Consider the following 11,403-nt stretch of genomic DNA (forward strand, 5'->3'; position numbering starts at 1 on the left):
GCGACACAGGCGTGAGGAGCCGATCGCCGAGCTCGCCGAGCAGGCTTTGTGTGCCCGCTGTCGGTGGGTGCCCGCCCGCCCGGGAGGAGCTGGCGCGCGGCTGAACTGAGCGGCCCCGGCCCCTCCCCCGGCTCCGGGGCAGTCAAGTGTGGCTGTCTACGCGCAGCGTCTCGGTGCCCTCTGCGCCATCCCAATCCACGAGTATTTTTGCTCGGCACCCACGGTTCTTGGCAGCGTGCTGGGTTTCCGGGGGCGAGAAGCGTGGGTACCGCGCGGCTGTGCCCACAAGGGGTCCGCCCCGGACCTCAGCCTGCTTTACAGACTGTGGCGTGGCCCGGGACACGTCGGGGATTGGAGCCCTGCGTCGGCCTTTGCCGTGAAGGCTGGGGTTCAGTGGGCAGGAGAGGCGTCCGTGGGGGTTGTGGCACCAAGTGGCCACCTTCCGGATGCATTAGTTCTCAGTTCCAGCCAAACGGCCGGGCTCTGTGCCTAGCCTGCCTCGCTAGCTCCGTTATAGTAGGAAAAGGCAGTAGAACCCAACACTTGCAGCAGATCTTGAGTACCGAGGAGCCACGTGCTACCCCGCGAGTAGGGGCGGGTTGGAGGTGGGGCAGACTCCTGGAAGGTTCCACCGAGGTGGTGACTTTGAGCTGAGCCTTAAAGAGTAAGATTTTTGCCAAAATCTGAGACTACATTTTGGCCTGGGTTATAAGCTAAGAAAACGGTAGCACTAAAACTTGAGCTGAGGTCTCTTCCCATAAAGCCAAATAAAGTTTACTGCAATTATATCTTTGACTTGCTGTCATTCTATTTCTAATTCCAGACACCTATGGCATTTGGATTTTTTTATTTTAAGATTTATTTATGTGAAAGGCAGGGGGTGGGGGGCAGTGCTGTGGTGCAGCTGGTTAATGCCCTGGCACGGAGCGCCGGCATCCCATATGGGCGCCGGTTCTAGTCCCGGCTGCTTCTCTTCCAATTCAGCTCTCTGCTGTGGCCTGGGAAAGCAGTGGAGGATGGCGCAAGTGCTTGGGCCCCTGCACCCACGTAGGAGACCTGGAAGAAGCTCCTGGCTTCAGATCTGCCCAGCTCCGGCTGTTGTGGGCAGTTTTATAGCCTTCCCGTGCGCATTAGCAGGGAGCTGGATTGGAAGTGGAGCTGTGGGGAATCTGAACCTGCACCCATATAGGATGCCTGCATCAGGCTGTGGCTTCACCCACACAAAGACCAGATTGTATGTTGTAGCATATCCAGATCCTTAAGATTTTGTAACAAAGTATGCTGCTTTTGTAACAAAATATGCTGCTAGGTTTGCATAGGAAAAATACGCATGTTTTCCTTTTCACAAGGTTGCTGATCCTGTCTCAAAGCATATGCAACGTCTCCCTGCAAGGACTGCAGAATGTAGCCCCAGGTCCACATCCTCATCCACGGGAGAGTCTGATGGCTCCCTGAACCCTGAGCCTCTGCTCCCTCCCCTGTAAGGTGGGATAACAAGCCTGGACTGCCAACCTGAGGGACCTGCAGAGGCTGCGTATCCTCAGCAGAGGCCGGCCTCACCGTTGGCTGTCCTAACATCCGTGGTCATGCATTTCACAAGTCTTGCCTTTCTAACAGTGTGGGCTCTTTGGGTAGTTCCCCCTTGCTGTAGGAGTCCCTCTGGCCCTGTCCACAGGCATGCAGGGCCCTGGGCACTGTAGGCATTGGGCAAGGTCCTCTTGCAATAAAAGAGCCATAGAGGCCGCTGGGTCACAGACTTGTCCATTTGTTTCTATAGCAAATCCCAACTTGTTGCAACAGAGCAGCTAGATTCCAGCTGGTGTTGACAGATGCATTCCAGTTTGAAACGCAGTCAGTGCAGGAGTCTAGGCTGTCGGGCTGATCCTTTTCTTTGTGCTTACTGTTGTTGGAGAGGATCTTGTCACAAGTTCTTGAAGCAATTTGTTTTTAAGACTTATTTTATTTGAAAGGCAGAGTTAGAGAGAGACAGAGAGATAGTGCATCCCCTGGCTCACTCCCCAAATGACTGCAACAGCTGGAGACTGGGCCAGGCCAAAGCCAGAAGCCAGGAGTTTCTTCCAGGGGCCCCATGCACTTGGTCCATCTTCTGGTGCTTTTCCCAGGCCATTAGCAGGGAACTGGATTGGAAATGGAGCAGCTGGGACTCGAACCAGCGGATGCTAGCCTCATAGGCAGTGGCTTAAAACTGTTACACCACAACACTGGCCCCTTGAAGGTGTGTCAAGAGTAAGTTCAGTGTCACAACAGGTTTCCTTAAGTGTCCTGGTCAGTATTACACATATGCACAGTGCCAGTGCACTATTTGCAATTTAGTTAAATGTACTTTTCCGCTTTGTTGGCAAAGTCAGGAGACTTCAAAATTCTTGCCGTAACAAATCTCTTGGGCCTCCCATTCAAATGTCTACCAGGCAGATGCCGGTTGCTGTAATACAACCAGGGTTCCTTCTGTTGCAATAATCACTCAGGCCTTGGTCGCGGTTTAATATCCAAGTTCTCTTTACATCATCAGCCACCTCACAGCTGCCTCTTCTAGCCAAGCCAGGAGCTGCAGAGGGTCAGTTACAAGGCAGGCAGGCGCGAGCCTGTTTCCCCTGGGATTCCAGTCTCAGTGTTTGCAGCCTTTAATGTGCAAACAAATCACCTGGGAAGCTTCTTTCATAAGGTTGGGGCAGGCTTCTTTCTTTTGTGTGTGTGTGTGTGTGTTTTAAAGGTTCATTTATTTATTTGAAAGAGAATTACACAGAGGAGAGACAAGGGAGAGAGATCTTCCATCAGCTGGTTTACTCCTAAGGACTGGGCCAGGCTGAAGCCAGGAGCTTCTTCCGGGTCTCTCACATGGGTGCAAGGGCCCAAGGACTTGGGCCATCTTCCACTGCTTTCCCAGGCGCATTAGGAGGGAGCTGGATCAGAAGTAGAGCAGCCGGGATAGGAACCGGCACCCATGTGGGATGCCAGTGTTGCAGGCAGCAGTTTTACCTGCTACGCCACAATGCGGGGCGGGCGTGTGCATTTCTAATAAGCTCCAAGATGTTGCTCTGCTTAGAGCCACAATGTGAGGAGCAAGGGCTTGAAACAACACAAGCACAGGCCTCCAGCCCACCTGCCCAGCTGGAAGCAGTTCACAAATGTTGCAGTCAAATGTTTTCCGGGATGCTGGTGCAAGATTCTACATTTGGGAAGGGAAGGAGGTCAGGGCAGAAGCTGGGGCACTTGGGGTGAGGCTCTGGAGGAGCCAGAGTAGAAAAGCACAGGGTGGTGAACTTAGCTCTGTGCCTGTCAGGATAGAGGAGTTGATAGCAGCACAACGGATGCAAGATAGAGCAGTGGAGGCAACTGGTTTTGCTTGTCAGGGGACTTGGGTTTGAGTCCTGTTGGCTACTTAATGGCTTTAGAGCTTTGAGCACATGATGTAACTGGAGTTTCTGAACATAATTTTCTTCCACCGTAAAAATGAGACCACCGGGGGTGGGGGGGTGTGCTATGACACAGCGGGTTAATGCCTGGGCCTGAAGTGCCAGCATCCCATACGGGCGCTGGTTCTAGTCCCAGCTGCTCCACTTCCTATCCAGTTCTTTGCTGTGGCCTGGGAAAGCAGTAGAAGATGGCCCAAGTCCTTGGGCCCCTGTACCCACGTGGGAGACCCGGAAGAAGCTCCTGGCTCCTGGCTTCAGATGGGTGCAGCTCTGGCCCTTGTGGCCTTTTGGGGAGTGAACCAGCGGATGGAAGACCTCTCTATCTCTCTCTGCTTCTCCTCTGTCTGTGTAACTTTTTCAAATAAATAAATAAATAAATCTTTTTTTTAAGAAAATGAGACCACCAAAGCTCACCTGCTTGGTAGATTCAAAGGAAATGCTGGCCTCCTTTTTTTTTTTTTAAAGGTTTATTATTTATTTGAAAGGCAGAGGTACAGAGAGAGGGTGAGACACACAGAGAGAGAGAGAGAGAGATCTTCCATCTGCTAGTTCACTTCCATCTTCTGCTTTTCCCAGGCATGTTAGCAGGAAACTGGAAGGGAAGTGGAGCAGCCAGGACACAAACAGGTGCCCATATGGGATGCCAGAGTTGCAAGTGGTAGCTTAACCTGCTACGTACAACACCAGCCTTTAACTTCCAAGACAGTCAGGGCTCTGGCCCTCAACACCGTGTGACCAACTCTTATCACAGCTTCTTGGCTCCAGTTACAACAGAGGAGCAGAGGATGGATAGTTGTGTTATCTTTTTGTTATTATTATTATTATTATTATTATTATTATTTGAAAGGCCAAGTTGGGGATGGAGAGGGGAAAGAGAGGAAGAGGGGGAATCTTCGTCAACTGGTTCACTCCACAAATTCCTGCAAGAATAGAGCTAGGCCAGGCCTGGAACTCCATCAGTATCTCCCACGTGGGTAGCGGGGAACCAAGCACTTGGACCATTGTCTGCTGCCTTCCCAGGCACACGAGAGGGAGCTGGGACAGGGTGGAGCCAGGTCATGAGCTGTGCTTGGGACCCAGGCACTCTGAGAGGAGATCCCAGTGTCCCAAGCAGTGGTTTAAGCACTATGCCAAACACCTACCCCCAATTTCCTTCATAGAAATATTATCAATTTGTGTGCACTCTTCCAGTGATGTTCCATCTATATAACTTTTTAAAAAGATTTATTTATTGGGACCAGCATGGTGGTATAGCAGGTAAAGCCGCTGCCTATGACGCCTGCATCCCATTTGGGTGCTGGTTTGTGTCCTGGATGCTCCACTTCTGATCCAGCTCCCTGAAACAGCCTGTAAAAGAAAAGCAGTGGAAGATGGCCTAAGTGTTTGGGCCCCTGCTACCCATGTGGAAAACCTGGATGGAGCTCCTGGCCTTGCCCTGGCCCAGCACTGGCTGTTGCAGCCATCTGGGGAGTGAACCCCAGATGGAAGATCTCTCTCTGTCTCTCTCTCTCTCTAACTCTACCTTTCTTTCTTTTTTTTTTTAAAGATTTATTTATTTATTTGAAAGTGAGAGTTATACAGAGAGAGGAGAGGCAGAGAGAGAGGTCTTCCATCTGATGGTTCACTCCCCAGATGGCCGCAACGGACAGAGATGCACTGATCCCAAACCAGGAGCCAGGAGTTTCTTCCGGGTCTCCCACGTGGGTACAGGGGCCCAAGGACTTGGGCCATCTTCTACTGCTTTCCCGGGCCATAGCAGAGAGCTGGACAGGAAGTAGAGCAGCCGGGTCTTGAACCAGCGCCCATATGGGATGCCGGCACTTCAGGCCAGGGCGTTAACCCACTGAGCTACAGCACTGGCCCCTCTACCTTTCAATTTACTATTTATTTGAAAGGCAGAGTTACACAGAGAGAATGAGACACAAAGACAGTGATATTCCATCTGATAATTTACTCCCCAAATGACCACAATGGCCAGGGCTGGTCTAGACCAAAGCTAAAAGCCAGGAACTCCACCCAGGTCTCTCACATATGGGTGACAGGGGCCCAAACACTTGGGCCATGCTCTGTTGCTTTCCCAGAAGGAAGCTGGATCAGCAGCAGAGCAGCCAGAACTTGATCTGCTGATTTGATATGGGATGCTGGTATCACAGGCTAAGCCCAACACCAACCCCAATCTATGTAATTTTCAAGCAAAACCATAGACGCCTGTTTCCGTTATGCACACTGTAACAGGGTATATAACCCACACTTGAATTTTTGTTAGCAGATGTCTGGAGCCGCCCTCACGCTACTACATGAAGATCCGCCCCATTCATTTTAATGGTAATTATGATATTATGATACTTTTTTTTTTTTTTCAACCATGACTATTGGCTCCTAGCTCCCTCTCCAAGGCACTCCCTAGAAAGTAAAACTTCACTTCCCTGAGTTGGATTGTAAGAACTCTAATCTCCACCTGTTCTCAGCCTTGGAGCTGGCCACAAAGCAGCTGTCTGACCTCCTTGTCTGAAAGCACGTTGTAAGACCCCACTGCAGAGGCTCCAGTCCCACCTGCTTGAGGAAGGGAAGCTGGAGAATCTGTTTTTTTTTTTTTCTTTTTTTTTCTTTTTGACAGGCAGAGTGGATAGTGAGAGAGAGAGACAGAGAGAAAGGTCTTCCTTTGCCGTTGGGTCACCCTCCAATGGCCGCCGCGGTAGCGCGCTGCGGCCGGCGCACTGCGCTGATCCGATGGCAGGAGCCAGGTGCTTCTCCTGGTCTCCCATGGGGTGCAGGGCCCAAGGACTTGGGCCATCCTCCACTGCCTTCCCGGGCCATAGCAGAGAGCTGGCCTGGAAGAGGGGCAACTGGGACACAATCCGGTGCCCTGACCGGGACTAGAACCCAGTGTGCCGGCGACGCAAGGCGGAGGATTAGCCTGTTAAGCCACGGTGCCGGCCGAAGCTGGAGAATCTGGACAGGCCTTGCTGGACTTCTTACACAGCCGCAGTCTATTGGCAGTCATGCCTACGCATCCAAGTCTCTGTACAGGCCCAGATGGACAGGGTTGGGAGGGCCTCGGGAGAGCCAGACAAATGGAGGTTCCTGGAGAGAGAGGTGCGCCTGGACAGGGCCTGGAAGCTCCGTGCCCTTCTCCCATCCCTCGCTGTGTGCGGCGCTCTATCCATCTCCTTTGTGCCATCCTTTATGATGAGCCAGGAAACCTAAGGAAATGCTTCCCACTCGGGCAAATCAGCCCAGCCCCAGCAGGGGTCGTGAGAACACTGATTTAGAGCTGGGCAGTTGGAGCACAGGTGGAGTGACCTGGGGCTTGTCACTTGCCTCTAAAGTGGCAGGGGCACCACCCGACATCACCTACCTGGAGACGGTTGGATTTAGGGGAACACCGCTGGTGCCCAGCAGAGCTGTGTGCCTGCTTCTTGCTAGGGAGCAGTACCCACACCTGTTGAGCTCCTGGAAGCCTGTGTTGACTGTGGTCTGAGTTTGAGTCTCTTTTTCCCTTTTTTTTCAAAAAAGATTTATTTAGGGGCCAGCACTAAGGCATAGTGGGTAAAGCCACTGCCTGCAGTGCCAGCATCCCATATGGGTGCCCATTCAAGACCCGGCTGCTTCACTTCCGATCCAGCTCTCTGCTATGGCCTGGGAAAGCAGTGGAAGACGGCCCAAGTCATTAGGCCTCTGCACCCATGAAGGAGACCTGGAGGAAGCTCCTGGCTCCTGGCTTAGGGTGGGTGCAGCTCTGGCCCTTGCAGCCTTTTAGGGGAGTAAACCAGCGAATGGAAGACCTCCGTCTGTCTGTCTGTCTGTCTCTCTCTCTCTGCCTCTCTGTAACTCTGGCTTTCAGATAAATAAATAAATCTTTTAAAAATTATTTATTTGAAGGCAGAGTGAGAGAGAGACAGACAGAGACAGAACGGTCTCCCATCTGCCGGTTCATTCCCCGGTGGCCACAACAGGAGCCTGGAACTCCATCCTGGTGTCCCACACGGGTGGCCAGGACCCAAGCATGTGGGCCACCTTCTGCCTTGCCAGGCACATCAGCAGGGAGCTGTATCAGAGGCAGGGCAGCCAGGACTCAGACCAGCGCTCTGATGTGGGCTGCCGGCAGCTCGAGCAGCGGCTTAATCCGCTGTGCCCCAAGGCCGGCCTCTGAGTTTGTTTTTTCTAAACTCAGTAATGATTCATAATATTTCTGTGTCATAAATTACTTAACCAGTCCCTTGTTGGTAGGCATTTAGGTTGATTCCTTGCTTTTGACAACCCAGACAGTCCTGTTGGAAACAATACTGCGCGCACCGCCTGTCATTCCGGAGCGAGCGTCTCTCACTATTTCCTCTCCGCTTGGCAAGTGAAGAAGGTATAAGGCCCCTTGTGGCAGTGCCTTGCAGGGTTTGCCCCTGTGCGAGGCAGCAGGTCTGGCCTTGTAGGACAGTGTGGTTTCTATGGAGACAGGTGGGAGTGGGAGTTGGGAGTGCTTAGAGGCCATTTCTTACGATTTTTAACTTCTTTTTATTTTATTTGGAAGGCACAGAGACAGAGACAGAGGGTGATCTTTCTTTTGCTGATTCACTCCCCAGATGCCTGTAACAGCCACGGCTGGGCTAGGCTGAAGCCAGGTGCCTAGAACTCCATCCAGCTCCCCCACGTGGGTGTCACGGATCCAAGCACTTGAGCCGTGACCTGTGCCTCCCAGGGTGCGCGTGAGTGGGAAGCTGGATCCGAAGCGGAGCAGCCAGGACTCCGCCCGGGCACTCAGACAAGTGGTGCCTGACAAGCAGTGACTCAACCACCGTGCTGAACGCCCACCCTCACAGGCCATTTCTGCCACCACATTGCCTCTGGGCTCAGGTGTCATTCGTTTGCCAGGTCATCCATTCATTCACCCCTACATATATTCCTGGGATGCTGGTAGGTACTGTGCCAGGCCCTGGTGAATGGGGGGTGGGGGTGGCTCTAAAGATGACAAGGACAGGTGGCTGGCCAGGACCGTGAAAAGGCTCATCCACGAGGAATCTGTTCTCCAGCCCTGGGCCTGTCAGTCTCCCTGCCACACCCTGCTCCTGCCCTCATTTCAGTGTTCCAGTTTGGAAGCCTCTATTTTTCTCCAAATGTCATCCTTCCCTGCCCTTTCTCCTTTATTTATTTATTTTTTTGATGCATTTGTTTTTTTTTATTCAAAGTGTATACGCAAACCAAAACAAAATTATGTCAGAACTATACATAGTGTTTACAAATCCATAAAGAAAAAAGACCACAATGCATGAACAAGAGTTTCATACAAGCAAAAAATATTCATCTCTGATCCACACGTGACGGGGTACATAGTTTCATTAGCGACCGGCAAAATTCAAACCAGGATCACAGTAAGAAAGGAAGGCATTGTGGGTAAACCACCTGAGTCCAGTTCCAGTCCAGGCTGCTCTGCCTCCAAGCCCGCTTCCTGCTCATGCACTGGGAAGGCAATGGATGATGGCCCAGGTACTTAGGTCCCTGCTAGCCATGCAGGCAATCGGCACAGAGGTGAAGCTGCCACTTGCATCCCACATCTCATAGGGAGTCCTGCCTCTTCCACTTCCTGCTTATGGGCACCCTGGGAGGCAGCAGCAGGTGATGACTCAAAGTACTTGGGCTCCTGCCACCTGCATGAGAGATGTGGGTGGAGTTCTGGGTTCCTGGCTTCAGCCTGGTCCAGTCTCTGTCTCTCTGTCTTTCAAATAAAATGAAAAAAAAATTTTTTTACTTTGATAAAAGATCCCAGTAAGAAACCATGTATACTCATTCAATAGACAAAAATTATGAAATCTGACAGTACCAGTTGTTGGAGGGGTTGTGGAGCTGTAGAATCATGGCCAGTGTGATTTTTCCTTCCTTCCTCCCTCTTTCCTCCCTCACTTTCTCTTTGTTTCTTTCAGATTTATCTATGTGAAAGGCAGAGGGGGAGAGAGAGAGAGAGAGGGAGAGAGAGAGAGAGGGAGAGAGAGACAGAGAGAGAGAGAGAGAGAGAGAGAGAGTCTTCCATCTGCTGATTCATTCCCCAAATGGCAACAATAGACAGGGCTGGGCCAGGCTGAAGCCAGGAGCCAGGAGCTCCATCTGGGTCTCCCGCATGGGTGGCAGGGGCCCGAATACTTGGCCCATCTTCTGCTGCTTAGCATTTTCAGGTGCACTGGCAGGAGATGGATCAGAAGCAGAGCAGCCGGGACTCTGGTTTGGGATGCCAGTGTCACAGGCAGTGGGTGGCTAGACCACCATGCCATCCCCAAAGCCATATTATTAAAATAGAAAAATAAAAAGAGACATGTTTAATGTGGGTGAACCTAAAGATTTTATAGGGTAAAAAAAAAAAAGACATTATGTATAACTTGATATTCTTTAGATAAGCTCAAACAGGAGTACCTACACATATGTCAAAAAATTTGTGGAAAATGGACTTAAAACCTAAGTTTCGGGGCATACATTGTGGCACAGCAGGTTAAGTCACTGCCTGGACACTTGCATCTAGTGTCAGCACCTGGGATTGAGGCCTGCCTCTGCTTCCGTCCAGCTGCCTGCGAACGCTCTTAGGAGGCAGCAGGTGATGGCCCAAATACTCGGGTCCCTGATACCCATGTGGGAGAGCAGGATGGAGTTCCTGGCTCTTGGCTTTGGTCTGGCTGTTGCAGGCATTTGGGGAGTGAATCAGCAGATGGAAGATCTCTCTCCCTTCCTCTGTCTTATGCTGCCTCTCTGCTTTTCAAATGAATAAATCAATAAATCTCTTTTTTTATTTTTATTTTATTTATTTATTTTTATTTTTTGACAGGCAGAGTGGACAGTGAGAGAGAGAGAGAGAAAGGTCTTCCTTTGCTGTTGGTTCACCCTCCAATGGCTGCCGCGGCCAGTGCACTGCAGCCGGCGCACCGCGCTGATCCGATGGCAGGAGCCAGGTGCTTCTCCTGGTCTCCCATGGGGTGCAGGGCCCAAGCACTTGGGCCATCCTCCACTGCACTCCCTGGCCACAGCAGAGAGCTGGCCTGGAAGAGGGGCAACTGGGACAGAATCCGGCACCCCGACTGGGACTAGAACCCGGTGTGCCGGCGCCACAAGGCGGAGGATTAGCCTATTGAGCCGTGGCGCCGGCCATCAATAAATCTTTTTAAAAATTAAAAATAAAAGGTAAGTTTCTTCCGATGGAAAAAACATTTGAAATCCATAGTTTTGTTTTTTTTTTTTTTTAATTGACAGGCAGAGTGGACAGTGAGAGAGAGACAGAAAGGTCTTCCTTTTCTGTTGGTTCACCCCCCAATGGCCATTGCGGCCGGCGCACTGCGGCCGGCATACCGTGCTGATCCAAAGCCAGGAGCCAGGTTCTTCTCCTGGTCTCCCATGCAGGTGCAGGGCCCAAGGACCTGGGCCATCCTCCACTACACTCCGGGCCACAGCAGAGAGCTGGCCTGGAAGATGAGCAACCGGGACAGAATTCGGCACCCCGACCAGGACTAGAACCCGGTGTGCCGGCGCTGCAGGCGGAGGATTAGCCTATTAAGCCGCAGTGCTGGCCTGGATGGTTTTTCTTAATACACATCTCCATGAACTTTTTGAAGGCCCTCATGTATATACCTATATGAGTATATACGGAAACAGATTTCAGGACAGTGATCTCTTTCTTTCTTTTTAAGATTTATTTATTTATTCAAAAGGTAGAGTTACAAGGAGAGAGGAGGCAGAGAGAGACAGAGGGAGAGAGAGAGATCTCACTGGTTCACTCCCCCAATGGCCCCAACAACCAGGCTGGACCAGGCCAAGCTGAGCCCTTGGTACCTGCTCCTGGGTTCAGAGTAGGGTGCTCAAAAGTCGCCTTGCTCTCCTGGGCACGTGCCTGGGGCTTCTCAACTAACAACTTTGCATGGGGTGAGCTGGTGTCAGACTCCAGAGGTCTTTCCGTTTGGGCTGAACAGATTTTCCACAGAGACTTTTCCAGAATCTCCTC

This window comes from Lepus europaeus, chromosome 5, assembly GCF_033115175.1.
Source record: "Lepus europaeus isolate LE1 chromosome 5, mLepTim1.pri, whole genome shotgun sequence".
In the NCBI taxonomy this organism is placed as follows: Eukaryota; Metazoa; Chordata; class Mammalia; order Lagomorpha; family Leporidae; genus Lepus; species Lepus europaeus.